Raw genomic sequence first — 24,984 nt, 5'->3', positions numbered from 1 at the left:
CAGCAATCGCGAGTTTGAAGCTCGTCACAGCCATTCAATCCTTGAATCCTACTCGGAATACCACAGACAAGGTTTAGACTTTCCAGATCCTCAAGAGCGGCCGCCATCAATTATAGCTTATACCACAAAGATTCTGATTAAAGAATCTAAGAGAAGCTCATTCAATCTGATGTAGAACGGAGGTGGTTGTCAGGCACACGTTCATGGATTGAGGAAGGTGATGAGTGTCACGGATCATCACCTTCTTCATAATTAAGCGCGAATGAACATCTTAGATAGGAACACACACGTTTGAATGGAGAAATAGAAACAATTGCATTAATTCATCGAGACGCTGCAGAGCTCCTCACCCCCAACAATGGAGTTTAGAGACTCATGCTGCCAAAAGGTACAAATTTCAGATCTAAAATGTCATGAGGTGCAAAATAAGTCTCTAAAAGTTGTTTAAATAGTAAACTAGTAACCTAGGTTTACAGAAAATGAGTAAACTATGATAGATAGCGCAGAAATCCACTTCTGGGGCCCACTTGGTGTGTGCTGGGGCTGAGACTTAAGCTTCTCATGTGCCTGGGCTGTTTTGGGCGTTCAACGCCAGGTTGTAACCTGTTTCTGGCGTTGAACTCCAACTTGTAACTTGTTTCTGGCGCTGGACGCCAGACTGCAACATGGAACTGGCGTTGAACGCCAGTTTACATCATCTATCCTTGAGCAAAGTATAGACTATTATATATTTCTGGAAAGCCATGGATGTCTACTTTCTAACGCAATTGAGAGCGCGCCATTTGGAGTTTTGTAGCTCTAGAAAATCCACTTTGAGTGCAGGGAGGTCAGAATCCAACAGCATCAGTAGTCCTTTTTTAGCCTGAATAAGATTTTTGCTCAGCTCCCTCAATTTCAGCCAGAAAATACCTGAAATCACAGAAAAACACACAAACTCATAGTAAAGTCTAGAAATGTGATTTTTAATTAAAAACTAATAAAAATATACTAAAAACCAACTAAATCATACTAAAAGTTAAGTAAAAACAATGCCAAAAAGCGTATAAATTATCCGCTCATCACAACACCAAACTTAAATTGTTGCTTGTCCCCAAGCAACTAAAAATAAAGTAGGATAAAAAGACGAGAATATACAATGAATTCCAAAAACATCTGTGAAGATCAGTCTTAATTAGATGAGCGGGGCTATTAGCTTTTTGCTTCTGAACAGTTTTGGCATCTCACTTTATCCTTTGAAGTTCAGAATGATTGGTATGTATAGGAACTCAGCATTCAGATAGTGTTATTGATTCTCCTAGTTTAGTATGTTGATTCTTGAACACAGCTACTTTATGAGTCTTGGTCGTGGCCCTAAGCACTCTGTTTTCCAGTATTACCACCGGATACATACATGCCACAAACACATAACTGGGTGAACCTTTTCAGATTGTGACTCAGCTTTGTTAAAGTCCCCAATTAGAGGTGTCCAGGGTTCTTAAGCACACTCTATTTTTTTTGCTTTGGACCTCGACTTTAACCGCTCAGTCTCAAGTTTTCACTTGACACCTTCACGCCACAAGCACATGGTTAGAGACAGCTTGGTTTAGCCGCTAAGGCCAGGATTTTATTCCTTTAGGCCCTCCTATCCACTGATACTCAAATTCTTGGATCCTTTTTATTACCCTTGCCTTTTGGTTTTAAGAGCTATTGGCTTTTTCTGCTTGCTTTTTCTTTTTCTTGCTCTCTTTTTTTTCGCATTTTTTTCTGCAAGCTTTGTTCTTCACTGCTTTTTCTTGCTTCAAGAATCATTTTTATGATTTTTCAGATTATCAAATAACATTTCTCCTTTTTCATCATTCTTTCAAGAGCCAACAATTTTAACATTCATAAGCAACAAATTCAAAAGACATATGCACTGTTCAAGCATTCATTCAGAAAATGAAAAGTATTGCCACCACATCAAAATAATTAAACTATTTTAAAATTCGAAATTCATGTACTTCTTTTTCTTTTTTAGAAAACAATTTTCATTTAAGAAAGGTGATGGATTCATAGGACATTCATATCTTTAAGACATAGACACTTAGATACTAGTGATCATATAGTAAAGACACAAACATAATTAAACATGAAGCATAGTAAACGAAAAACAGGAAAATAAGAACAAGGAGATTAAGGAATGGGTCCACTTTAATGAGGGTGGCGTCTTCCTCTTCTTGAAGGACCAATGGTGCTTTTGAGCTCCTCTATGTCTCTTCCTTGCCTTTGTTGCTCTTTCCTCATAGCTCTTTGATCTGCAGTTAATTGCTCTACCACTGAATTATGGAAAAACAAAAGCAATGCTTTTACAACACCAAACTTAAAAGGTTTGCTCATCCTCGAGCAAAAGAAGAAAGAAGTGGAGAAGATGGAGGAGATGGAAGTGTGTGAATGGGTGGGTTTGGGAGGGTAATGGTTTAAATTTGAATGGTGAGGTAGGTTGGGATCCTGTGGGGTCCACAGATCTAGTGGGGTCAAGGATTTAGCATCCCTGCTCCAATTAGGCGTACAAAATGCCCTTACTGTGCAATCCTGGTGTTTAACGCCAGATTGCTGCCTGTTTCTGGCGTTAAACGCCCAAATGTAGCCTGTTCTGGCGTTTAATGCCAGACTGATGCTTGTTTCTGGCGTTAAACGCCAGCTTGGTGCTTGTTTCTGGCGTTAAACGCCAGACAGATGCTTGTTTCTGGCGTTTAAACGCCAGAATGATCTTCCTCCAGGGTGTGCTGTTTTTCATGCTGTTTTTCATTCTATTTTTGATTTTCCATTTGTTTTTGTGACTTCACATGATCATCAACCTTAAGAAAACATAAAATAGCCATGGAAAATAAATAGATATAATTAAATAATATTGGGTTGCCTCCCAACAAGCGCTTCTTTAATGTCAATAGCTTGACAGTGAGCTCTCATGGAGCCTCACAGATAATCAGAGCAAGGTTGGGACCTCCCAACATCAAACTTAGAGTTTGAATGTGGGGGTTCAACACCAAACTTAGAGTTTGGTTGTGGCCTCCCAACACCAAACTTAGAGTTTGACTGTGGGGGCTTTGGTTGACTCTGCAGTGAGAGAAGCTTTTCATGCTTCCTCTCCATGGTTATAGAAGGAGAACCTTGTGTCTTATAGTTTGCAATGTCTGGAAACCACAGAGCTTCCTGAATAGCAAACAATTGCTCATCCGGAAAGGTTTCAGAGATCTCAGTAGGAGGGAGGGATGCTCCTGCTACTGGTTCTATCCGGGACAGGTGATCAGCTACTTGATTCTCTGTTTCTTTTCTGTCTCTTATTTCTATATCAAACTCTTGCAGAAGCAACACCCATCTTATGAGCCTGGGCTCTGAATCCTGCTTTGTGAGTAGATATTTAAGAGTAGCATGGTCAGTGTACACAATCACTTTTGATCCTACTAAGTAGGATCTAAACTTGTCAATGGCATAAACCACTGCAAGTAATTCTTTTTCTGTGGTTGTGTAATTTTTCTGGGCATCATTTAAAACACTGCTAGCATAATAAATGACATGCAGAAGCTTGTTATGCCTCTGTCCCAATACTGCACCAATGGTATGGTCACTGGCATCACACATTAGTTCAAAGGGTAATGTCCAGTCTGGTGCAGAAATAACTGGTGCTGTGACCAGCTTAGCTTTCAGGGTCTCAAACGCCTGCAGACACTTTGTGTCAAACACAAATGGCGTGTCAGCAGCTAGCAGATTGCTCAGAGGTTTTGTAATTTTTGAAAAATCCTTTATAAACCTCCTATAGAATCCTGCATGCCCCAGAAAGCTTCTGATTGCCTTAACATTGGCAGGTGGTGGTAATTTTTCAATTACTTCAACTTTAGCTTGATCCACCTCTATTCCCTTGTTTGAAATTTTATGCCCAAGGACAATCCCTTCAATCACCATAAAGTGACATTTTTTCCAGTTTAAAACTAGGTTGGTCTCTTGGCATCTTTTCAGAACAAGTGCTAAATGGTTAAGGCAGGAGCTGAATGAGTCTCCAAATACTGAAAAGTCATCCATGAAGACTTCCAGAAACTTCTCTACCATATCAGAGAAGATAGAGAGCATGCACCTCTGAAAGGTTGCAGGTGCATTGCACAGACCAAAAGGCATCCTTCTGTAGGCAAACACTCCAAAAGGACATGTGAATGCTGTTTTCTCTTGGTCCTGAGGATCTACTGCAATTTGGTTGTAACCTGAATAGTCATCCAAAAAGCAGTAATATTCATGACTGGTGGACGAAATTGTGATCACTTGTTATTTGATTTGACTTTTTGGTCTTGTATGATTTTACTCTTAGGGCACTGTTTATTTTCACAACTCCGTTCAACTAGCCAGCAAGTGTACTGGGTCGTCCAAGTAATAACCTTACGTGAGTAAGGGTCGAATCCACAGAGATTGTTGGTATGAAGCAAGCTATGGTCACCTTGTAAATCTCAGTCAGGAGGATAAAATTGATTGATGGTTATTGGAATAAATAATAAATAAAAAGGAATAATAAAAGGGATAGAAATACTTATGTAGATTCATTGGTAGGAATTTCAGATAAGCGGAATGGAGATGCTGTAGAGCTCTAGGACGCCTGCTCTCCTATTCCTTCTACCCAATCCTTCTTACTCCTTTCCATGGCAAGCTTTGTATAGGGGTTCACTATCAGTTGTGGCTACTTTCATTCCTCTCGGGGAAATAACCTGTGCGGCTGTCACTCGCACAGCTAACCAGTCTGGAGGCATCACCCATGGTTGATAGCTGCATCCCATCCTCGCAGTGAAAGCTAATGCACGCACTCTGTCACAGTACGGCCAATCACCGGTTGGTTCCCGCTCCTACTGGAATAGAATCCCTCTTTTGCGTTTGTCACTAACGCCCAGCAGGTTAAAGTTTGAAGCACGTCACAGTCATTCATGAACGGAATCCTACTCGGAATACCACAGACAAGGTGAGACTTTCCGGATTCCCAGGATCCTACTCGGAACACCACAGACAAGGTTGGACTTTCCGGATCCAGATGAATGCCGCCATCTATCTAGCTTATACCACGAAGATTCTGTTGGGGAATCTAAGAGATACACATTCAAGCTTTGTTGCATGTAGAACGGAAGTGGTTGTCAATCACGCGCGTTCATCAGTGAGAATAATAATGAGGGTTATCTAACTCATCATCATTCATCATGTTCTTGAGTACGAATGAATATCTTGGAATAAGAATAAGATAGAGAATTGAATAAAAGAAAATAGAACTTCATTAATCTTTGAGGTACAGCAGAGCTCCACACCCTTAATCTATGGTGTGCAGAAACTCCACCGTTGAAAATACATAAGCAAAAGGTTCAGGCATGGCCGAATGGCCAGCCCTCTCCTTGATCAAGTGACCGAATGAATAAAGAGTTTAAGTGGTCAAAAGATGTCTAATACAATAGATAAATGTCCTATATATACTAGACTAGCTACTAGGGTTTACATGAGTAAGTAATTGATGCATAAATCCACTTCCGGGGCCCACTTGGTGTGTGTTTGGGCTGAGCTTGATCAATCCACGTGTAGAGGCATTTCTTGGCGTCAAACTTCAGGTTATGACGTGTTTTGGGCGTTTGACTCCGGATCATGACGTTTTTCTGGCGTTTTACTCCAGACAGCAGCATGAACTTGGCGTTTAACGCCAAGTTACGTCATCAATCTTCGAATAAAGTATGGACTATTATATATTGCTGGAAAGCCCTGGATGTCTACTTTCCAACGCCATTGAGAGCGTGCCATTTGGAGTTCTGTAGCTCCAGAAAATCCATTTCGAGTGCAGGGAGGTCAGAATCCAACAGCATCAGCAGTCCTTTTGTCAGCCTTTTTCAGAGTTTTGCTCAAATCCCTCAATTTCAGTCAGAATTTACCTGAAATCACAGAAAAACACACAAACTCATAGTAAAGTCCAGAAATGTGAATTTAACATAAAAACTAAGGAAAACATCCCTAAAAGTAGCTCAAACTTACTAAAAACTATATAAAAACAATGCCAAAAAGCGTATAAATTATCCGCTCATCACAACACCAAACTTAAATTGTTGCTTGTCCCCAAGCAACTGAAAATCAAATAGGATAAAAAGAAGAGAATATACTATAAAGTCCAAAATATCAATGAATATTAATTTAATTGCATGAGCGGGACTTGTAGCTTTTTGCTTCTGAACAGTTTTGGCATCTCACTTTTTCCTTTGAAGTTTATGAATGATTGGCTTCTCTAGGAACTTAGAATTTCGGATAGTGTTATTGACTTTCCTAGTTAAGCATGTTGATTCTTGAACACAGCTACTTATGAGTCTTGGCTGTGGCCCTAAGCACTTTGTCTTCCAGTATTACCACCGGATACACAAATGCCACAGACACATAACTGGGTGAACCTTTTCAGATTGTGACTTAGCTTTGCTAAAGTCCCCAGTTAGTGGTGTCCAGAGCTCTTAAGCACACTCTTTTGCTTTGGATCACGACTTTAACCACTCAGTCTCAAGCTTTTCACTTGGACCTTCATGACACAAGCACATGGTTAGGGACAGCTTGGTTTAGCCGCTTAGGCCTGGATTTAATTTCCTTGGGCCCTCCTATCCATTGATGCTCAAAGCCTTGGATCCTTTTTACCCTTGCCTTTTGGTTTTAAGGGCTATTGGCTTTTTCTACTGCTCCTCTTTTTTTTTTTTCGCCATTTTTTTTTCGCAAGCTTTCTTTTTCACTGCTTTTTCTTGCTTCAAGAATCAATTTCATGATTTTTCAGATCCTCAATAACATTTCTCTTTGTTCATCATTCTTTCAAGAGCCAACAATTTTAACATTCATAAACAACAAGATCCAAAGACATATGCACTGTTCAAGCATTCATTCAGAGAACAAAGAGTATTGTCACCACATCAATATAATTAAACTAAATTCAAGGATAAATTCGAAATTCATGTACTTCTTGTTCTTTTGAATTAAAACATTTTTCTTTTAAGAGAGGTGAAGGACTAATGGATTTTATTCATAGCTTTAAGGCATGGTTACACACTAATGATCATGAAATAGAGACACAAAAACATAGATAAACATAGTATTAAAAACCGAAAACAGAAAGAGATAAAGAACAAGGAATGAATCCACCTTAGTGGCGTCTTCTTCTTGAAGGACCAATGATGTTCTTCAACTCTTCTATGTCCCTTCCTTGCCTTTGTTGCTCCTCCCTCATTGCTCTTTGATCTTCTCTTATTTCTTGGAGAGTGAGGGCGTGTTCATGGTGTTCCACCCTTAGTTGTTCCACATTATGGCTCAAATCTTCCAAGGAGGTATTAAGTTGCTCCCAATAGTTGTTGGGAGGAAAGTGCATTTGAGGCATTTGTTGATGGTGAACCTCCTCTTGTTCTCCTTGAGGGCCGTGAGGAACTTCCCTTGTTTGCTCCATCCTTTTCTTGGTGATGGGCTTGTCTTCTTCAATGGAGACATCTCCATCTTTGATAACTCCGGCTGAATAACATAGATGGCATATGAGGTGAGGGAAGGCTAACCGTGCCATGTATGAAGGCTTGTCAGCTATTTTGTAGAGTTCATTGGAGATGACTTCATGAACCTCTACTTCTTCACCAATCATGATGCTATGAACCATGATGGCCCGATCCACAGTAACTTCAGATCGGTTGCTTGTAGGGATGATGGATCTTTGAATGAACTCCAACCATCCTCTAGCTACAGGCTTGAGGTCCAGTCTTCTTAGTTGGACTGGCTTGCCTTTGGAGTCTACTCTCCATTGGGCGCCTTCCACACATATGTCCGTAAGGACTTGGTCCAACCTTTGGTTAAAGTTGACCCTTCTTGTGTAGGGGTGTTCATCACCTTGCATCATAGGCAAATGAAACGCCAACCTCACATTCTCCGGACTAAAATCCAAGTATTTCCCCCTAACCATGGTGATATAGTTTTTCGGACTTGGGTTCATACCTTGGTCATGGTTTCTAGTGATCCATGCATTGGCATAGAACTCTTGAACCATTAAAATTCCAACTTGTTGTATGGGGTTGGCTATGACTTCCCAACCTCTTCTTTGAATTTCAAGTCGGATTTCCGGATACTCATTCTTCTTGAGTTTGAAAGGGACCTCATGGATCACTTTCTTCTTTGCCACAACATCATAGAAGTGGTCTTGGTGGCTCTTGGAGATGAATCTCTCCTTCTCCCATGACTCGGAAGTGGAAGCTTTTGCCTTCCCTTTTCCTTTTCTTGAGGAGACTCCGGTCTTGGGTGCCATTGATGGTGAATGAAAAACAAAAAGCTTAGGCTTTTTTACCACACCAAACTTAAAAATTTGCTTGTCCCCAAGCAAAAAGAAAAGAAGAGTAGAAGAAGAAGAAGAAAATATGGTAGAGAGGGTTCGGCCATGTTGGAGAATGTGGGTTTGAGTTGTGTGGAAATGTAAAAGAAAAGAAGGGTATTTATAGGGAGAGGGGAGGGTATAGGTTCGGCCATATTGGGTGGGAAAGGGTGGGAAATTGAATTTGAAAGTAGTGGGGGTAGGTGGGGTGTATGGGGAAGAGGGGATGATGTGAATGGTGAATGGTGAATGGGGAAGAGGAATTGAGGTGATTGATGAAGGTTTTTGGGAAGTGTGACATTGAGAATGAGATTTGGATTAGAAGAATGTGATTAGGATTAAAAGAAATGTGGTAGGTGGGGATCCTGTGGGGTCCACAGATCCTGAGGTGAAAACAAATACCATTCCTTCACCATATAGGCATGTAACATGCCTTGATGCATCATTCTGGCGTTCAAACGCCCATTGATGCTAGTTCTGGGCGTTAAACGCCCATGTTATGCATGTTTCTGGCGTTGAACGCCAGTTTCATGCTTGTTTCTGGCGTTCAGCGCCAGATTGTCCTCTGTGTGCGCATCCTGGCGTTAAACGCCAGGTTGTTGCTTGTTTTGGGCGTTCAGCGCCAGAATGGTGCTCTGTTCTGGCGTTGAACGCCAGAAAGATGCTCCTTCTGGGCGTTGAACGCCAGCCCGTGCGTCCTCCAGGGTGAAAAATTTTTTTCTTCTGTTTTTGACTCTGTTTTTAATTTTTTTGATTTTTTCGTGACTCCTCATGATCATGTACCTAATAAAACACAAAAATAACAAAGAAACAAAATAAAATAAAATTAGATGAATAAAATTGGGTTGCCTCCCAACAAGCGCTTCTTTAATGTCAATAGCTTGACAGTGGCTCTCATGGAGCCACAAGGTGATCAGGTCAATTTAAGTGTGGTATTCCCAACACCAAACTTAGAGTTTGGATATGGGGTTTGGACACCAAACTTAGAGTTTGGTTGTGGCCTCACAACACCAAACTTAGAGTTTGACTGTGTGGGCTCTTCTTGACTCTGAACTGAGAGAAGCTCTTCATGCTTGCTCTCTTTTGTCACAGAGGGATAGCCATGTGCTTGAAACACAAGATATTCTCCATTCAATTGAAGGACTAATTCACCTCTGTTGACATCTATCACAGCTCCTGCTGTGGCTAGGAAAGGTCTTCCTAGGATGATGCATTCATCATCTTCCTTCCTAGTGTCTAGGATTATGAAATCAGTAGGGATGTAAAGGCCTTCAACCTTTACTAGCACGTCCTCTACTAACCCATAAGCTTGTCTTATGGACTTATCTGCCAATTGTAATGAGAACAAGGCAGGTTGTACCTCAATGATCCCCATCTTCTCCATTACAGAGAGTGGCATAAGATTTATCCCTGACCCCAGGTCACATAGAGCTTTTTCAAAGCTCATGGTGCCAATGGTACAAGGTATTAAGAACTTGCCAGGATCTTGTTTCTTTTGAGGTAGAGTTTTCTGAATCCAAGTATCTAGTTCACTAATGAGCAAGGGAGGTTTACTTTCCCAAGTCTCATTACCAAACAGCTTGGCATTCAGCTTCATGATAGCTCCCAAATATAGAGCAGCTTGCTCTCCAGTCACATCTTCATCCTCTTCTGAGGATGAATAGTCTTCAGAGCTCATGAATGGCAGAAGGAGGTTTAATGGAATCTCTATGGTCTCTAGATGAGCCTCAGATTCCTTTGGATCCTTAATAGGAAACTCCTTCTTGCTTAAGGGATGTCCCAGGAGGTCTTCCTCATTAGGATTTTCGTCCTCCTCCTCCCTAGTGCATTCGGCCTCTTTGATTAAATCAATGGCCTTGCACTCTCCTTTTGGATTTTCTTCAGTATTGCTTGGGAGAGTACTGGGAGGGGTTTCAATAACTTTCTTACTCAGCTGGCCCACTTGTGCTTCCAGATTTCTGATGGAAGATCTGGTTTCATTCATGAAACTGAAAGTGGCCTTTGACAGATCAGAGACTATATTGGCTAAATTAGAATTATTTTGTTCAGAGTTCTCTGTCTGTTGCTGAGAAGATGATGGATATGGCTTACTATTATTCAGCCTTGCACGTCCACCATTGTTAAAACCTTGATGGGGTTTTTGTTGATCCTTCCAGGAGAAATTTGGATGATTTCTCCATGATGAGTTATAGGTGTTTCCATAAGGTTCACCTAAGTAATTAACCTCTGCCATGGCAGGGTTCTCAGGATCATAAGCTTCTTCAGAAGCTGCCTCTCTATTACTGTTGGATGCATGTTGCAATCTATTCAGATTCTGAGAGATCATGTTGACCTGTTGAGTCAACACTTTGTTCTGAGCCAATATGGCATTCAGAGCATCAATTTCAAGAACTCCTTTCTTCTGAGGTACCCCATTGTTCACGGAATTCCTCTCAGAAGTATACATGAACTGGTTGTTTGCAACCATGTCAATGAGTTCTTGAGCCTCTTCAGGCGTTTTCTTCAGGTGAATAGATCCACCTGCAGAATGATCCAATGACATTTTCGAAAATTCAGAGAGACCATAATAGAATATATCTAATATGGTCCATTCTGAAAACATGTCAGATGGACATCTTTTAGTCAGCTGCTTGTATCTTTCCCAAGCTTCATAGAGGGATTCACCATCTTTTTGTTTGAAGGTTTGAACATCCACTCTCAGCTTGCTCAGCTTTTGAGGAGGAAAGAACTTGTCTAAAAATGCAGTGACAAGCTTATCCCATGAGTCCAGGCTATCCTTGGGTTGAGAATCCAACCATACTCTAGCTCTGTCTCTTACAGCAAAAGGGAAAAGCAAGAGTCTGTAGACTTCAGGATTAACTCCATTTGTCTTTACAGTGTCACAGATTTGCAAGAACTCAGTTAAAAACTGGTAAGGATCTTCAGATGGAAGTCCATAAAACTTGCAGTTTTGTTGCATTAAAGCAACTAGTTGAGGCTTAAGCTCAAAGTTATTGGCTCCAATGGCAGGAATGGAGATGCTTCTTCCATCAAACTTGGATGTTGGCTTAGTGAAGTCACCAAGCATTCTCCTTGCATCATTATTATTATTTTCGGCCATCACCTCTTGTGCTAGTGTTTCTGAAAGGTTGTTTCTGGATTGTTGTATTTTAGCTTCTCTTAATTTTCTCTTCAGAGTCCTTTCAGGTTCTGGATCAATTTCAACAAGAGTGCCTTTATCCCTGTTCCTGCTCATATGAAAGAGAAGAAAACAAGAAAAGAAGAGGAATCCTCTATGTCACAGTATAGAGATTCCTTTATGTTAGTAGAAAAAGAAAGGGGTAGAAGAAGAGGGATGGAATCGGATTTTGGATGAAGAGAGGTGAAGAGAAGTGTTAGTAATTAAATAATTAAATAGGATAAGAAAAGAGAAAAGAAAATTCGAAAATAATTTTTGAAAAGGGGTTAGTGATTTTCGAAAATTAGAGATAAAATGCAATTAAAATTAAAACATGAAACAATTAATTAGTTAAAAAGAATTTTTGAAAAAGAGAGAGTTATTTTCGAAAATAGGAAAGAGAAAAGTAGTTAGGTGGTTTTGAAAAAGATAAGAAACAAACAAAAAGTTAGTTAGTTAATTGAAAAAGATTTGAAATCAAATTTGAAAAAGATAAGAAGATAGTAAGTTAGATAAGATATTTTGAAATCAAATTTTGAAAAAGATAAATTTCTGAAAAAGATAAGATAAAAGATAAGATAAATTTGAAAAAGATATTTGAAAAAGATTTAATTTTAAAAATTACTTAACTAACAAGAAACTACAAGATAAGCTTCTAGAATTTAAAGATTGAACCTTTCTTAACAAGAAAGTAACAAACTTCAATTTTTTGAACCAATCACATTAATTATTAGTGAATTTTCGAAAATTACATATAAAGATAAGAAAAAGATTTTGAAAATATTTTGAAAAAATATTTTTGAAATTTTCGAAAATAAATAAAAAATTTTGAGAAAGATATGATTTTGAAAAAGATTTTGAAAAGATAAGATTTTTAAAATTGAAATTTTGATTTGACTTGTAAGAAACAACTAATTTTGAAAATTTTTGACCAAGTCAACCCAAAATTTCGAAATTTTGGAGGGAAATAAGGAAAAGATATTTTTTGATTTTTAAATTTTTAAAGAAAAACACAAAAATGACCCAAAACATGAAAATTTTGGATCAAGACACAAGATGCATGCAAGAATGCTATGAATGTCAAGATGAACACCAAGAACACTTTGAAGATCATGATGAACATCAAGAACATAATTTTGAAAAATTTTTGATGCAAAGAAAACATGCAAGACACCAAACTTAGAAATCTTTAATGCATGAAAAATATGGATGCAAAAGTGCACAAGAAAAACAACAAACAACACAAAACAAGAAAACATCAAGATCAAACAAGAGGACTTATCAAGAACAACTTGAAGATCATGAAGAACACTATGAATGCATGGGATTTTCGAAAAATGCAAGAAAAAATTTTTAAAGCATGCAATTGACACCAAACTTAAAAATTAACACAAGACTCAAACAAGAAACACAAAATATTTTTGGATTTTATGATTTTCTAATTTTTTTTTGGATTTTTATTATTATTTTTCGAAAATAAAGTTTAAAAACACGAAAAATAAAAAGAAAAATTTTGAAAAAGATTTTTGAAAAGAAAATTACCTAATCTGAGCAACAAGATGAACCGTCAGTTGTCCATACTCGAACAATCCCCGGCAACGGCGCCAAAAACTTGGTGGACGAAATTGTGATCACTTGTTATTTGATTTGACTTTTTGGTCTTGTATGATTTTACTCTTAGGGCACTGTTTATTTTCACAACTCCGTTCAACTAGCCAGCAAGTGTACTGGGTCGTCCAAGTAATAACCTTACGTGAGTAAGGGTCGAATCCACAGAGATTGTTGGTATGAAGCAAGCTATGGTCACCTTGTAAATCTCAGTCAGGAGGATAAAATTGATTGATGGTTATTGGAATAAATAATAAATAAAAAGGAATAATAAAAGGGATAGAAATACTTATGTAGATTCATTGGTAGGAATTTCAGATAAGCGGAATGGAGATGCTGTAGAGCTCTAGGACGCCTGCTCTCCTATTCCTTCTACCCAATCCTTCTTACTCCTTTCCATGGCAAGCTTTGTATAGGGGTTCACTATCAGCTGTGGCTACTTTCATTCCTCTCGGGGAAATAACCTGTGCGGCTGTCACTCGCACAGCTAACCAGTCTGGAGGCATCACCCATGGTTGATAGCTGCATCCCATCCTCGCAGTGAAAGCTAATGCACGCACTCTGTCACAGTACGGCCAATCACCGGTTGGTTCCCGCTCCTACTGGAATAGAATCCCTCTTTTGCGTTTGTCACTAACGCCCAGCAGGTTAAAGTTTGAAGCACGTCACAGTCATTCATGAACGGAATCCTACTCGGAATACCACAGACAAGGTGAGACTTTCCGGATTCCCAGGATCCTACTCGGAACACCACAGACAAGGTTGGACTTTCCGGATCCAGATGAATGCCGCCATCTATCTAGCTTATACCACGAAGATTCTGTTGGGGAATCTAAGAGATACACATTCAAGCTTTGTTGCATGTAGAACGAAAGTGGTTGTCAATCACGCGCGTTCATCAGTGAGAATAATAATGAGGGTTATCTAACTCATCATCATTCATCATGTTCTTGAGTACGAATGAATATCTTGGAATAAGAATAAGATAGAGAATTGAATAAAAGAAAATAGAACTTCATTAATCTTTGAGGTATAGCAGAGCTCCACACCCTTAATCTATGGTGTGCAGAAACTCCACCGTTGAAAATACATAAGCAAAAGGTTCAGGCATGGCCGAATGGCCAGCCCTCTCCATGATCAAGTGACCGAATGAATAAAGAGTTTAAGTGGTCAAAAGATGTCTAATACAATAGATAAATGTCCTATATATACTAGACTAGCTACTAGGGTTTACATGAGTAAGTAATTGATGCATAAATCCACTTCCGGGGCCCACTTGGTGTGTGTTTGGGCTGAGCTTGATCAATCCACGTGTAGAGGCATTTCTTGGCGTCAAACTTCAGGTTATGACGTGTTTTGGGCGTTTGACTCCGGATCATGACGTTTTTCTGGCGTTTTACTCCAGACAGCAGCATGAACTTGACGTTTAACGCCAAGTTACGTCATCAATCTTCGAATAAAGTATGGACTATTATATATTGCTGGAAAGCCCTGGATGTCTACTTTCCAACGCCGTTGAGAGCGTGCCATTTGGAGTTCTGTAGCTCCAGAAAATCCATTTCGAGTGCAGGGAGGTCAGAATCCAACAGCATCAGCAGTCCTTTTGTCAGCCTTTTTCAGAGTTTTGCTCAAATCCCTCAATTTCAGTCAGAATTTACCTGAAATCACAGAAAAACACACAAACTCATAGTAAAGTCCAGAAATGTGAATTTAACATAAAAACTAAGGAAAACATCCCTAAAAGTAGCTCAAACTTACTAAAAACTATATAAAAACAATGCCAAAAAGCGTATAAATTATCCGCTCATCAATGACCTGCTAGTCTCTCTAGCATCTGGTCTATGAATGGTAAAGGAAAATGATCCTTCCTGGTGGCTGTATTGAGCCTTCTGTAGTCAATACACATACGCCACCCTGTAACTGTTCTTGTAGGAATCAGTTCATTCTTTTCATTATGAACCACTGTCATTCCTCCCTTCTTAGGGACAAAATGGACAGGGCTCACCCAGGGACTATCAGAAATAGGATAGATAATCCCAGCCTCTAGTAACTTAGTGACCTCTTTCTGCACCACCTCCTTCATGGCGGGATTTAGCCGCCTCTATCGTTGAACCACTGGCTTAGCATCATCCTCTAATAGGATCTTGTGCATGTATCTGGTTGGGCTAACGCCCTTAAGATCACTTATGGACCACCCAAGAGCTGTCTTGTGTGTCCTTAGCACCTGAATTAGTGCTTTCTCTTCATGTGGCCCTAAAGCAGAGCTTATGATTACAGGAAAAGTGTCACCTTCTCCCAGAAATGCATATTTCAGGGATGGTGGTAGTAGTTTGAGCTCGGGTTTAGGAGGTTTCTGCTCTTTCTGAGGAGTTTTCAGAGGTTCTTTTATTTCCTCTAGTTCCTCCTGATCAGGCTGAACATCTTTAAAAATGTCCTCTAGCTCTGATTCGAGACTCTCAGTCATATGGACTTCTTCCACCAGGGAATCAATAATATCAACGCCCAGGCAGTCGTCTGATGTGTCTGGATGTTGCATAGCTTTGACAACATTCAACTTAAACTCATCCTCATTGACTCTCAGGGTTATCTCCCCTTTTTGGACGTCAATGAGGGTTCGTCAAGTTGCTAGGAATGGTCTTCCTAAAATGAGAGTTGCACTCTTGTGCTCCTCTATTTCCAGCACTACAAAGTCAGTAGGGAAGGCAAATGGCCCAACCTTGACAATCATGTCCTCAATTATGCCTGATGGGTATTTAATGGAGCCATCAGCAAGTTGAAGACAGATCCGGGTTGGTTTGACCTCTTCAGTCAAGCCAAGCTTTCTGATAGTGGATGCAGGGATTAGGTTGATGCTTGCCCCAAGATCACATAGAGCTGTCTTGGTGCAGTTACCCTCTAATATGCATGGTATCATAAAGCTCCCGGGATCTTTAAGCTTTTCTGGGAAGCTTTTCAGAATGACTGCACTGCATTCTTCAGTGAGGTAAACTTTTTCAGTTTCCCTCCAATCCTTCTTATGACTTAAGATCTCTTTCATGAACTTAGCATAAGAGGGTATTTGCTCAAGTGCCTCTGCAAACGGGATCTTTATTTCAAGAGTCCTGAGGTAGTCTGCAAAGCGGGCAAATTGCTTATCCTGTTCCTCTTGGCGGAGTTTTTGAGGATAAGGCATTTTGGCTTTGTATTCCTCAACCTTAGTTGCTGCAGGTTTATTGCCTACAGATGTGGATTGGGAAGCCTTTTTAGAAGGGTTGTTATTAGCACTTGTATGTGTCTGATCCCCCACTGGCATTCGAATACCAGGGGTGGAAGCTGGAGTGGCGTTAGACGCCAGCTCCTTACCTGTTTCTGGCGTCTGAACGCCAGAACTGTGCTCCCTTTGGGCGTTCAACGCCAAACCCTTGCTTGTTTCTGGCGTTGAACGCCAGGAATGAGCATGGTTTGGGCGTTCAGTGCCAGCATTATTCCTCTCTGGGCTCTGATTGTCCTCAGAGGGATTTTGAGTAGCCATTTGTTCATTTCTTGGCTTCCTGCTGCTTTGAAGTGAGGTATTTAATGTTTTCCCACTTCTTAATTGAACTGCTTGGCATTCTTCTGTTATTTATTTTGACAGTTACTTTTCTGTTTGCTTCAACTGTACTTCCATATTCATATTAGCCATTCTTGTTTCTTGTAATATCTCCTTGAACTCAGCTAGCTGTTTTGTTAGAAAGTCTAATTGCTGATTGAATTCATTAGCCTGATCTATAGGACTGAGTTCAGCAGTTACTGTTTTAGCTTCTTTTTTCATGAAAGATTCACTGCTTAGGTACAGATGCTGATTTCTGGCAACTGTATCAATAAGCTCTTGAGCTTCTTCAATTATTTTTCTCATATGTATAGATCCACCAGCTGAGTGATCTAGAGAAGTCTGAGCTTTTTCTGTAAGCCCATAGTAGAAGATGTCTAATTGCACCCACTCTGAAAACATTTCAGAGGGGCATTTTCTTAGCATCTCTATGTATCTCTCCCAGGCATCATAAAGGGATTCATTATCTCCTTGTTTGAAGCCTTGGATGCTTAGCCTTAGCTGTGTCATCCGTTTTGGAGGAAAATAGTGATTCAGGAATTTTTCTGACAGATGTTTCCATGTCCTTATGCTGTCCTTAGGTTGGTTATTTAACCACCTCTTAGCTTGATCTTTTACAGCGAATGGAAACAGTAATAATCTGTAGACATCCTGATCTACTTATTTATCATGTACTGTGTCAGTAATTTGTAAAAATTGTGCCAGAAACTCTGTAGGTTCTTGTGGAAGACCGGAATACTGGCAGCTTTGCTGTACCATGATAATGAGCTGAGGATTCAACTCAAAGCTACTAACTCCAATGGAGGGTATACAGATACTACTCCCATATGAAGCAGTAGTGGGGTTAGCATATGATCCCAGAGTCCTCTTGGACTGTTCATTTTCACTTAGTTCCATGATGGAGCAAGGGAGATGGTATGGATGTTGATATTGTTTATTTTATTTAATTTATTATATAAAGAAAATTGATTTTTGAAATAATAAAATAGAAACCGAAATAAAAATAAAAATAAAATAAATAAAGAAAGAAAATTAACAATTAAAATAAATATTTGAAAAAATTTTATGAAAATTTTCGAAAAAGTAGGGAAGGAGAAAGTGGTTAGGATATTTTTGAAAAAGATAAATTTTTTTTTAAAACTTAAAAAGATAAGAATTGAAAAATTTTGAAATTGAAATCTGAATTTTTATATAAAAATTTCGAAAATATAGTTTAAAATTAGTTAGAAAAGATATTTTTTTGAAATTTGAATTTTATGATGAAAGAGAAAAACACACAAAAGACATAAGACTTAAAATTTTTAGATCTAATGCTCCTTATTTTCGAAAATTTTGGAGGGAAAACACCAAGGAACACCAAACTTAAAAATTTTAAGATCAAAACACAAGAAAGACTCAAGAACACCTTGAAGATTCACAAGAATACCAAGAACAAAAGAAAGAACACCAAACTTAAAATTTTTAAAAAACCAAGATAAATTTTCGAAAATTAAAGAAAGATCAATAAGAAAACACCAAACTTAAAGTTTGGCACAAGATTAAATCAAGAAAAATTATTTTTGAAAAAAGATTTTAAAAAGAAGATGCCCAATTGCCAAGAACATAGACCAACGCTCTAGCCAATTGGGAGTAAATGTAACACTTGTTCTAAATAGGTATATTCCTTTTGGAAGATTAATGCTTTAAAAAGAACACAAGTGAAACAAGAAAAGACACAGAACAAGAAGAATTAAAAATCAAACAAGAAAAATAAACAAGAACAACTTGAAGATCAAGGAAGAACAAAGAACACTAATATGAAAATTTTAAAGAAAAATATAAAATATGCAATTGACACCAAACTTATAACAAGACACTAGACTCAAAGAAAAATAAAAAAAATTAATAAAGAAAAATAATATTTTTGAAAAGAAAATAAAATACTCTGACCCAATTGCCAAAATCTTCCTAATCTAAAAAAAATAAAATAAACCTTTAGTTGTTCAAACTCGAACAATCCCCGGCAACGGCGCCAAAAACTTGGTGCACGAAATGCAATCTCACTCTTTGACAATTCGCACAACTAACCAGCAAGTGCACTGGGTCGTCCAAGTAATACCTTACGTGAGTAAGGGTCGATCCCACGGAGATTATTGGTTTGAAGCAAGCTATGTTTATTTTATTATTCTTAGTCAGGATATCAATTAAAATTATCAGTTGGAATTATTAGAAAAGTGAAAAGGCATGAATTAATTACTTGTAATGCAGTAATGGAGAATATGTTGGAGTTTTGGAGATGCTTTGTCTTCTGAATTTCTGTAATGTAATATTCCATCCATGGAAAAGTGCAAAGTTCCCTCCATGGCAAGCTGTATGTAGGGTGTCACCATTGTCAGTGGCTACCTCCCATCCTCTCAGTGAAAACGGTCCAAATGCTCTGTCACAGCACGACTAATCAGCTGTTGGTTCTCGATCATGTTGGAATAGGATCCATTGATCCTTTTGCGCTTGTCATCACGCCCAGCAATCGCGAGTTTGAAGCTCGTCACAGCCATTCAATCCTTGAATCCTACTCGGAATACCACGGACAAGGTTTAAACTTTCTGGATCCTCAAGAGCGGCCGCCATCAATTCTAGCTTATACCACAAAGATTCTGATTAAAGAATCTAAGAGAAGCTCATTCAATCTGATGTAGAACGGAGGTGGTTGTCAGGCACACGTTCATGGATTGAGGAAGGTGATGAGTGTCACGGATCATCACCTTCTTCATAATTAAGCGCGAATGAACATCTTAGATAGGAACACACACGTTTGAATGGAGAAATAGAAACAATTGCATTAATTCATCGAGACGCTGCAGAGCTCCTCACCCCCAACAATGGAGTTTAGAGACTCATGCTGCCAAAAGGTACAAATTTCAGATCTAAAATGTCATGAGGTGCAAAATAAGTCTCTAAAAGTTATTTAAATAGTAAACTAGTAACCTAGGTTTACAGAAAATGAGTAAACTATGATAGATAGTGCAGAAATCCACTTCTGGGGCCCACTTGGTGTGTGCTGGGGCTGAGACTTAAGCTTCTCACGTGCCTGGGCTGTTTTGGGCGTTCAACGCCAGGTTGTAACTTGTTTCTGGCGTTGAACTCCAACTTGTAACTTGTTTCTGGCGCTGGACGCCAGACTGCAACATGGAACTGGCGTTGAACGCCAGTTTACGTCATCTATCCTTGAGCAAAGTATGGACTATTATATATTGCTGGAAAGCCCTGGATGTATACTTTCCAAAGCAATTGAGAGCGCGCCATTTGGAGTTCTGTAGCTCCAGAAAATCCACTTTGAGTGCAGGGAGGTCAGAATCCAACAGCATCAGCAGTCCTTTTTCAGCCTGAATCAGATTTTTGCTCAGCTCCCTCAATTTCAGCCAGAAAATACCTGAAATCACAGAAAAACACACAAACTCATAGTAAAGTCTAGAAATGTGATTTTTAATTAAAAACTAATAAAAATATACTAAAAACCAACTAAATCATACTAAAAACTAAGTAAAAACAATGCCAAAAAGTGTATAAATTATCCGCTCATCAGGCCTCTCTTGGGCAAACATTATGCCCTGAGCCCAACACAACCCACGCTGACGCGCACTACGTGCGTGCGCACCGATCACGAGAACAAGGAAGTGCACGCGGACGCGCACTTGCCGCTTCCGCATCGATCCGCTACTGCAACTTCTGAGCCAATCTCCAGAGAGTTGCGCTGGATTTGGGCCAACTTTATGCCCCCAGCCCAACTCATCTCGCGAGGATACACACTCGCCGCGTGTGCGCCCATATGCCAAAAAGAGGAAAGGACGCGAGCGCACGCATCACGCTTGCGCGCCTTATGATAAGCTACCAATGTACGCGGACGCGCACTTGCCGCGTACGCGCTTTCGCTGATGCCGCCATCCCAGGCCTTTATCCAGAGAGTTGGGCGCATGCTAAGCCCACTCTAAGCCTTCGGCCCAACTCAATGTACGCGGACCCGCACTTGCCGCACACGCACCCCTACGTAGATTCCCCATCCACGCCTGAGCGCGCTGTACGTGCACACGTAGGTCCCTAGTTTCATCAATGTACGCGGACGCGCAAGGTCCGCGCTCGCGTCGATTCAAAAAATAGGATAACCCTAATGCGCGAGGGTGTTGCGCAGTCGCGCACATCTCTTATTCCCTCCACCATCTTCTTCCTCTTTCCTCCTTCAACCTCTAACCACCCTCCGCCGCTAACAGCGGCCGCCGTCGCACCACCCAACCTTCGTCCATCGTCTCTCTCTCACTGCCAACCTCTCATTTTCTCACTCTGCTCACCTCTGCCCGAACGCCACCTCTGCCGTCACTCCACCATCACCGCCGGCGACAAGCACTCGGCGGCCCCTCCCTCTCTTCCCCCATTTCACATTTTCCTCTCACTCTGCTCCTCTCACAATCGCCAGCTTTCCTTCACTCAGTCTCTCACTCTTCCGAGCACCACCGCCGCCGCTCTGCTATAACCGCCACCATCCACGGCGGCACGAATCTCTGATTCTGTTGCTCCCGCTCCAACCCCAATTTCCTTTTCCATTTTCAGTTCTTCTCTGCTCCCAGGTTCCTGCTCCAACTCTGTTTGCTATTAATTTTTCATTTTCGTTAGCTACTGTTAGTTGTTTGTAGTTAGTTAGAATTGGAACTTTGTATGTTAGGATTAGACAGAAATAATTGCTGTTAGGTAGCTAGGACTAGATAGAGGATTCTAGGCTTGATAAGTGCTCTGTTTGTGCATAATTTGCTGTTTGTTTACTTGGGTGCTGTATGATTGATTTTGGGTTGCTCTTTTATGAAATTTGTGCTGCTGCATGCTATCCCATCGCTGTTGTGCTTAATTGATGCTACTTTCTTGCTGTTTGTGCTATTTTGCTATCCGGGAACGTCCAATTTTAAGCCGGGATGCTGCCCAATTTTCAAGAAATTTATTTTCATTTTAGTCTCTATTGCAAATTTGGGCTATTTCCGTTACTTTCAACTTCCGGGATTTGCATTAAACATTGTGAACATGATTCCTATGTCTAGCCACAACTCCTCTTTTCTTTGAGCCTAAATATCATCATGCCACTAATCCATTTTTTCTAACTTACCAATCTCTCTAACCATTTAACTTCTACTCACATTTGACCCTCTTTAACCATTCTTTCAAAGGTATGATGATTTCATTGCTTAATGAATAAGAGTTGTTGACTTTAGTGACCATAACATTGATGATTTCCTTTCAATTCATTGCACCCCATTGCAATTTCATTTTCATCATCAATAATTACACCTCATCGTATGCATTTTGTGAATCCTTTTGTTAGGCAAGCTTTCTTTCATCATAACACTGACTATCAATCTCACCTCTTACTCACTAACTTGTTTAACCTACTCACTTCATTTTTCTTTACTTAACTCATTAACCATTCTTTTGAGTTATGACGATGAATATGCCTATTCTTTTAAGAATTGTGTACATTGTTGGATGTATTGATTTCTTGGTTTATGTTTCCACTTATGCTTATTTGCACACCAAGTTTTCAATACACATCATGATTGCTTGTCATTCATCTTACATCTTGAAGTTGCTTTTAATTGCTATATGCTACATGTTTAATTGCTATCATATTTGTCTTTTTCAGGATGTCGGATAAATGGAAAGCTATAGCCACTACCTCCAAGAAAAGTGATCACTACTTTTCACAACTCAAATAATCCCTAGTAATGGCCCCAAGAACTTAGTGCTCAATACCATGGCATAAACACAACTTTGCACAACTAACCAGCAAGTGCACTGGGTCGTCCAAGTAATAAACCTTACGCGAGTAAGGGTCAATCCCACGGAGATTGTTGGTATGAAGCAAGCTATGGTCACCTTGTAAATCTTAGTCAGGCAGACTCAAATGGGTATAGTGATATACGAATAAAGCATAAAGATAAAGATAGAGGTACTTATGTAATTCAGTGGTAGGAACTTCAGATAAGCGTATGAAGATGCCTTCCCTTCTGTCTCTCTACTTTCCTACTGTCTTCATCCAATCCTTCTTACTCCTTTCCATGGCAAGCTTATGCAAGGGTTTCACCGTTGTCAGTGGCTACCTCCCATCCTCTCAGTGAAAACGTTCCTATGCTCTGTCACAGCATAGGCTAATCATCTGTCGGTTCTCGGTCAGGCCGGAATAGAATCCAGTGATTCTTTTGCGTCTGTCACTAACGCCCCGCCTGCTAGGAGTTTGAAGCACGTCACAGTCATTCAATCATTGAATCCTACTCAGAATACCACAGACAAGGTTAGACCTTCCGGATTCTCTTGAATGCCGCCATCAGTTCTTGCCTATACCACGAAGACTCTGATCTCACGGAATGGCTGGCTCGTTTGTCAGGCGAGCACTCGGTTGTCAGGCGATCAACCATGCATCGTGTATCAGGAATCCAAGAGATAAACACTAGAGCCTCGTTTGCTTGTAGAACAAGAGTGGTTGTCAATCACTTTGTTCATGAGTGAGAATGATGATGAGCGTCACATAATCATCACATTCATCAAGTTCTTGAGTGCGAATGAATATCTTGGACAAAGAACAAGCGGAATTGAATGGAAGAACAATAGTAATTGCATTAACACTCGAGGTACAGCAGAGCTCCACACCTTAATCTATGGTGTGTAGAAACTCCACCGTTGAAAATATATAAGAACAAGGTCTAGGCATGGCCGTGAGGCCAGCCTCCCAATGATCTAAGAACTAGATGTCCAAAGATGAAAATACAATAGCAAAAGGTCCTACATATAGAAAACTAGTAGCCTAAGGTTTACAAAGATGAGTAAATGACATAAAAATCCACTTCCGGGCCCACTTGGTGTGTGCTTGGGCTGAGCAATGAAGCATTTTCGTGTAGAGACTCTTCTTGGAGTTAAACGCCAGCTTTTATGCCAGTTTGGGCGTTTAACTCCCATTTTGGTGCCAGTTCCGGCGTTTAACGCTGGAATTTCTGAGGGTGACTTTGAACGCCGGTTTGGGCCATCAAAGCTTGGGCAAAGTATGGACTATCATATATTGCTGGAAAGCCCAGGATGTCTACTTTCCAACGCCATTGAGAGCGCGCCAATTGGGCTTCTGTAGCTCTAGAAAAGCCACTTCGAGTGCAGGGAGGTCAGAATCCAACAGCATCTGCAGTCCTTTTCAGTCTCTGGATCAGATTTTTGCTCAGGTCCCTCAATTTTAGCCAGAAAATACCTGAAATCACAGAAAAACACACAAACTCATAGTAAAGTCCAGAAAAGTGAATTTTGATTAAAAACTAATAAAAATATACTAAAAACTAACTAGATTATACTAAAAACATACTAAAAACAATGCCAAAAAGCGTACAAATTATCCGCTCATCACAACACCAAACTTAAATTGTTGCTTGTCCCCAAGCAACTAAAAATCAAATAAGATAAAAAGAAGAGAATATGCAATGAATTCCAAAAACATCTATGAAGATCAGTATTAATTAGATGAGCGGGGCTTTTAGCTTTTTGCCTCTGAACAGTTTTGGCATCTCACTCTATCCTTTGCAACTCAGAATGATTGGCTTCCTTAGGAACTCAGAATCCAGATAGTGTTATTGATTCTCCTAGTTAAGTATGATGATTCTTGAACACAGCTACTTTATGAGTCTTGGCCGTGGCCCAAAGCACTCTGTCTTCCAGTATTACCACCGGATACATACATGCCACAGACACATAATTGGGTGAACCTTTTCAGATTGTGACTCAGCTTTGCTAAAGTCCCCAATTAGAGGTGTCCAGGGTTCTTAAGCACACTCTTTTTGCCTTGGATCACAACTTTATTTCTTTCTTTTTCTTTTCTTTTTCTCTTTCTTTTTTTTCGGTTTTTTTTTCGCCTCTCTTTTTTTTTTGTATTCACTGCTTTTTCTTGCTTCAAGAATCATTTTTATGATTTTTCAGATCCTCAGTAACATGTCTCCTTTTTCATCATTCTTTCAAGAGCCAACATTCATGAACCACAAATTCAAAAGACATATGCACTGTTTAAGCATACATTCAGAAGACAAAAGTAATGCCACCACATCAAAATAATTAAACTGCTATAAAATTCAAAATTCATGCAATTCTTTCTTTTTTTTCAATTAAGAACATTTTTCATTTAAGAAAGGTGATGGATTCATAGGATATTCATAACTTTAAGGCATAGACACTAAGACACTAATGATCACAAGACACAAACATGGACAAACATAAGCATTAAAATTCGAAAAAAACAGAAAATAAAGAACAAGGAAATTAAAG

The sequence above is a fragment of the Arachis stenosperma genome, chromosome 9 (assembly GCF_014773155.1).
Source record: "Arachis stenosperma cultivar V10309 chromosome 9, arast.V10309.gnm1.PFL2, whole genome shotgun sequence".
In the NCBI taxonomy this organism is placed as follows: domain Eukaryota; kingdom Viridiplantae; phylum Streptophyta; class Magnoliopsida; order Fabales; family Fabaceae; genus Arachis; species Arachis stenosperma.
This window is presented reverse-complemented; position numbering follows the sequence as displayed.